Source organism: Ursus americanus, chromosome 25, assembly GCF_024610735.1.
Source record: "Ursus americanus isolate L20-20 chromosome 25, mUrsAme1.1.p, whole genome shotgun sequence".
Classification (NCBI taxonomy): Eukaryota; Metazoa; Chordata; class Mammalia; order Carnivora; family Ursidae; genus Ursus; species Ursus americanus.
Genome location: NC_142151.1, coordinates 39,108,526 through 39,114,525, shown reverse-complemented (window position 1 = coordinate 39,114,525; position 6,000 = coordinate 39,108,526). Strand labels below are relative to the sequence as shown.

Genomic DNA, 6,000 nt, shown 5'->3' with positions numbered 1-6,000 from the left:
CTCAAAAAAGTATGTTTTTCTTGGTTAGGCAGGACCCTCATGCTTCTGGATTAAGGGGAGGTCCTTAAAGACCACGTACCTTACGACGATCTCACTTGTAGCTAAGACCTTCCTGAGAGTTTGCCTCTTTGTGGAAGGGGTAGAGCTATGCCTTCTGAAGGAGCCTGTTCAGAAGTGTGAAAGGAAGACCTGTTATGTTTTCAACTTCATCATTTCCAGGGAAGAGGTAAGCCTTCAGTTTGTAATCAGAAGATCCTCCTAACACTGAGAACTTCCCCATGTCGCTGACTGGCCTCCAGAATGCTGGAATTGTTTCCGTAAAGGAACGTCTAGCTATCTCTACACTGGTTCGCACAGCTTTCTAGGAGAATAGGGAATCTCGTTACTCTTTATAAACCTAAATGGAATACCCAGCACCCATGAGTAGAAGCTATAGTCATGCCTACTCATCCTTGAGCTTAATAAAAGGGATACATTCTTGGAAGTTCAAGCTGTCTAACAAATGAATGGGCTGTCTGGCAAGGTACTGACTTCGCCATCATTGAAGATATTCAAACAGAGCCTAGATAGCCACCCCATGGTTATTAGATGTTTCAAAGGAATCATATCTGAACAGGTGTTGACTCAAATGGGCACAGATGTCCCTTCCTTCCTCTGATATTCTTATTTGTCTCTGAGTCAAAGGATAATTACACAATCCTCCCTTTTACTTTGGTTGTATAGACTTAGACTTTGGTTAACAGATGGGAAAACAGACTCTGAAACTGAAAGCCCAGGAATTATTGTGCCTATTTTTATCAGGTGGTTTTGTATCATCCTGAGATTTTAAAAAATGCTCCGAAGAAAGTTGTTTGTAGAATGAATTTCGTCATTGTGAGTGTTGTCACAGTAAAATATTTCCGTAGCCAGCATATCGTCAAACAGCCAATGATGAGGCGCTGCGCCGAACACCTGTCAGTGCGTTAAATGATTTGGATCTTTTTTCTGAAGTATATTGGAGTCTGACAACAGCACTTTTTTCCCTTACGTTCTGTTGGTTTGATTCTGTGAAATGAGCAGCTGGTTGTATCCAGACTTTTGAAGCTCCAGGTTTCAAAATAAAGATCCTCTAGCTTTTAAATTCGTTTAAGGATTCAAGCTCTGACAAATTATATATAGTATTAGTTAGGATCCATTTGGAAAAAGAGAAACCATTTAGATATTTCAAGCAGAGGGAACTTGATACAAAAATTCATTATAAGGATGGTGGAAAGGCTAGAAAAGCAAGAGAAAAAAAAATCAGTTTATCGAAAGAGCAACCATAGGAAACCAGTTCCACCCCGAACCCGTGCTGCAGAGACTCAGGAGTCAGGAGTGGACACTCCCAAGCAGGCCTTGTGGGGTGCTGCCAGACCACCCTCCCACCCCCACCCCTCCCCCACCCCTCCCCCACCCCCGTGCTCTCGCTGCTGCTTTAGAGGCTGCCTGATTGCTGCTGCTGCTTCTCCCAGCCCAAACTGGCGGCCGAGGTGGGAAGAGAGTCACTTCTCCCCTCTTCCTCGCCTCCAGGATCCCTCGGAGGCTGCATGCAATGAGAAGCCGGGGGACAAGGGCCCCCGGGAAAGCAGAGTCGGCAGGATCCTAGCCCCTAACCATCCAGAACTGTGCACAGAACAGCAACTGAGCTAAGATCACGTGAGCAAAGGACACCAAAGCCTAGAGACTGGTGACTATTGTCCTCATGTTCCAAGAGGGGATAAAAGTGATTCCTGTGAAGAGTAAACCAATTGGAATGACACCAACCTCTAGGAAGATTCTAGAATAGCTAAGGGATTGTCTTTACCTAGGGAGAGGAGAGTCAGGAGACACCACCTGGGGACTACTAAATTAGCGTGTTCAATGCCTCTGGAAACCAGATAACTGCAAGGGCCAAATCTTAGCAATTCAGAAGATAGGAAATACGGGGCGGCCCCGGGTGTACGTGAAACTAGTCCCAAATCAGAAAGCAGACATTTTAGATGAGCATCTAGTCACCTGTTCCATCAAAGCACATGCATGTGTGACACTTCACAGACGGAGAAGACTTTATTTCAACCCAGCAAGACCGCAGAGACCGGCTTTGTCACCGCAAGGCGGCTGGGATTCAGGCCGCGAGCGCCGTGTCCGAGGTCACACAGCTCAAGCTGCAGAGCGGGGAGGACAGCTCAGCCCTCTCCGCTCGTGTCGCTGTCCGTGCTCTCCTGCGCATGCCTCCCCACAAAGGATGGGGTACAGTGCAGCCGTGCAGCGTCTTCGTAAGGACGATTATGGTCTTTCCCGTCAGGATGAAGATTTGCAGGGAATCGGCCAAACGCTAGCTCTCCGGCCGCGGTGTGACCAATGACCGGCGTCGGTGGAGTTGTGCAGGTGTGGGGGGATGGGCTTAAGAAGGGTCCCGGACCCCAGGGACATGCTGGGGCCTGCTGGCTTCCCTGGCTCCGCGTCCTCTTCCTAGTTTGAGCTGGAACCTGTGTTTTGAAGCTACTGTTTACAGGAAAGGGGTCGCTTCCTAAATTTACTGAGGTTTACCTGAATGAGTCTAAGCATCACTACTCAAAGTAGCAGCTAGTGCACCCCTAGGAAAACCTAGTTAAATCGCAAAGAACTTTGAAAGAAAAATGGCTAGGCTCCATGTCTTTGTCCATCTGGGCTGTTGTAACAAAATGCCACTGACGGGGTAGCTTATAAACAACAAAAATGCGCTTCTCAGGGTTCCGGAAGCTGGCAGTCTGAGATGGGTGTGCCGGTGTGGTCGTGGTGCAGTGAGGGAGCCTCTTCTGGGTCGCTGACGTCTTGTGTCCTCACATGGTGGTGGGGGGTACAGTCCTCTGTGGGGTCTGTTTCATAAGAACATGAAATCCCCCCTCCCGAAGGCTCCACCTCCCCCTCCCCATCACAGAAGACACGAGAATCTCAACGTAGGAATTTGGGGGGATGCAAACATTCAGACATACACAGACATAGCACCCACTTCACCATCACCCACTAAATTCCCCCTTGTAGACCTGCCATGTGCCTGGCTCCGACTATGCATTCTACCCGCATTCTGTAAAATCCCTACCACGCTCCCATGTATGTACGATGTAGGGATTACCTCCGCTTTAAGGATAAGAAACAGATTCGCAGGGTTGTCGCGTGCTCATAGGAGGAGGAAAGTCTGACAGGTGAACCAATCCCTTGACCCCAAAGGGCGTGTTCTTCCCGCTCTGATACACACTCCTTGTTTACTCAACACTCACGCAACAAATACATGTCAATTTTCTTTTCCTGGAAAAGTCAGAAATTGTACCTCAAGTATAGTACTTGAACAACTAGTAAAGAAATAGAAATCCATTTATAAACACAGGCCAATGCCATGTTCTAATAAAATAAAACAGGCTTCTAGCTGCTTAACATGAACTACTGCTTCTGAAATACTCACGTGGCTCCCAGAGAGAGGTTCTTTAGCCATTGATGAGATTCTGGGACTTCATTAACCTGAATAAAATTAGCTCTGATTCCTTAAATTAAGCAAGAAGAATGCAACACCGAGGAGGACTTCTGGCTTAGAGTAGAATGTTGCCTATGGCTGGGGTTATATCACTAATGACACTAAGTATTTGGAAGGGCTAGTGAACATTTGCAGTCTGCGGTTACTGGGAAACCAAATGCAAGACTAATATATTGTTACTATACTAGGGAACTATTTTATTGAAGACAAATGATCTCTTTGGGTAGAGAGTTTAAGAAAGGAGATTACATTTTTTTCTTGCTACATTTATTTCCAAAGTATCCCAACTAACTGCAGCAGAGGTGGGCTCTTTGGTAGAGGACCAGAGAGTCAACAGGTTAGGCTTTGCAGGTCACATGGTCTCTTGCAGCTGTTCATGCTGACACTGTAGCAGGAAAGCACCTTAGACAATAGGGCAAAGAATGTGTGGCTGTGTTCCAATGAACCTTTATTTACAAAATGGGAGGCTGGGGAAAGAACTAGAGTTTGCCCACCCTTGAGCTACTGTGTTAGAAGACACCAGATAATAAAGGCTGCTTCTGCTTCTCCTTATATGCCCAAGAGACTATCAAACCAAAGAAGCCTTGTGACATTTATTAATTTTTTATCTCACTGTTAATGTTGGGACATTCAAAGCCAGCACAGAATATGACCTTTCTTTAATGTGCATGTTATCATACTTATTTTAAAGGATTTGGATGGAATCTGGGATGTTAATTTATCTGTTGTATTTCTTAGTGATCTCTGCATAAACACAGAAAAGAATCTAGTTGCCAGTGATGCAAAGAGGCCAGGATGAGCCTCCCGGTGCCCGGAATCGTACAACTGATGGCAGTGCCAGATCTGTATTGGATGAAGAGATGGTGAGTATCTTTCCAACTTATATGTTCTGCCAACTCTGAGACTCTAGAACTGTGCGGGTTAGTAGCAGGCTAATTTCACCTGAATAAGATACTAGAATCTTCTATGACTAAAGGATAGGCTAACTCTCCTAAAGTATTAATCAAGGCTAAGGAATTTTTCAAGGTGTTTTTTGGTTTTGTATGTGTGTTTAACAACTGAGTGGAAGTATCATCTTTTAGACAGCCAATAATAACATATTCGATAAAGTTTAGTGACTATAATCAATTAATTCAATTATAACTCTTTTCCCTAGAGATTTTTTCAGGGTTATGTTTCTTATAAAAAATGATGCTCATTTTATATATTTTTCTGGTGGAGAACTTCTATGATAATATGAAAAATTTATTATTTCCTTGGAGTCTTGGTTTTCAATCTCGTTATGATGTCATAGCAGGTTCGCTGTTGGAGCTCAACTGTAGGTAAAGAGAAGAGATAACATTGTTAATTTAAAAATAATTTTGAAATCCAAGTAATTTTCCGATTGAATTTAGTAATAATAGTAGGAAATGCTGCTATGAGCAGTAAACATATCGTGACCTGTGACCTGTAATGGATTAGCTTTTGTGTGTTCCTATCCTGACTGTGCCCTCCTCTGATTCTCAACATCCAAGGGCAGTAGGAAGGCTGTTGGGGTCCTTCACCCTGCATACTCTCCACTACTGGCACCCGGGGCTTACTCCTCCCACTTCTCCCTGAGTTCCTTGCCCCCCAAGTCGGGCTGAACTTGGAGGTGGCCAAGCCTAGCCCCTCTAAAGGCTTTCCAGACCAGGGTTTGAGAATTGAGAAGGCTGATGGGCTCTTCTGACCAGTGTCTTACTTTGTCGCCGATGGATATGATGGCCTCATGCTCTCCTGGAGCGAGGGACAAACATTTCTTACAGATTGTGACAGCTTTACTCACTTAGCCCACAGGCCCCTTGCTTTTCCTCCTGGCTGGTGGGGATGTGTGAGAGTCAGGGCTGTGGTCAATAGGGACAGAAATCACTTTCTAAGAATATGATGATTTCAGCCTAGACTTCAAGAGAAGACAGAGTTAGTTGGAAGATATTCATTCTGTCTTTAAGCTATCAAATTCCAAACTGTGAATTTTATACGACCCCAAAATGGAATACTATTCACATTTTGGGGCATTCCCTTCATGAGACTTGCAACTGTGGTCTATCAATAAAGCACAATAATGAATTGTGGGAGAATCATTGGAAACCAGTACACACAGACCACACAATGCATGATTCAGTGCCATGTGTAAGTGATATAATAGGTATTAAATAAATGGAGAGATGAGATCTATATGGTTTCAATATAAATGAGTCCAAAGAGTCATAACATTGTGAGTAATAATAGCATTGCTCTCCTTTTTTGAGCGTGGAAAATAAAAAGTATCCAGGAGTAGCACATTCTAAATAAAGAACATGCGTGATGATTCCTAGACCTTTGCAGAAAAAGGTGGTCCCTGGAATAAGGAGAGGTCCATCTATTCTCCCTTCCTATATGTGAAGGTTTTTACAAATCATTTTCTACAGTTAATAATAGCACCTGCCTCAGAGATTACCTCCAAGGGCTACTGTGAGGATTAAATGAGTTAATCG

General features: G+C 44.3%; 1 protein-coding gene across 1 annotated transcript in view; it reads right to left on the bottom strand.

The window, feature by feature from the left end:
* Window positions 1–1,966: 1,966 nt before the first annotated feature.
* PCED1B (PC-esterase domain containing 1B) overlaps window positions 1,967–6,000 on the bottom strand; it is a 71,894-nt gene continuing 67,860 nt past the window's right edge. Inside the window, exon 3 of the transcript XR_015721680.1 lies at window positions 1,967–4,824. The gene's annotated coding sequence lies outside the window, so the exon portion shown is untranslated. The remainder of the gene's footprint in view (window positions 4,825–6,000) is intronic.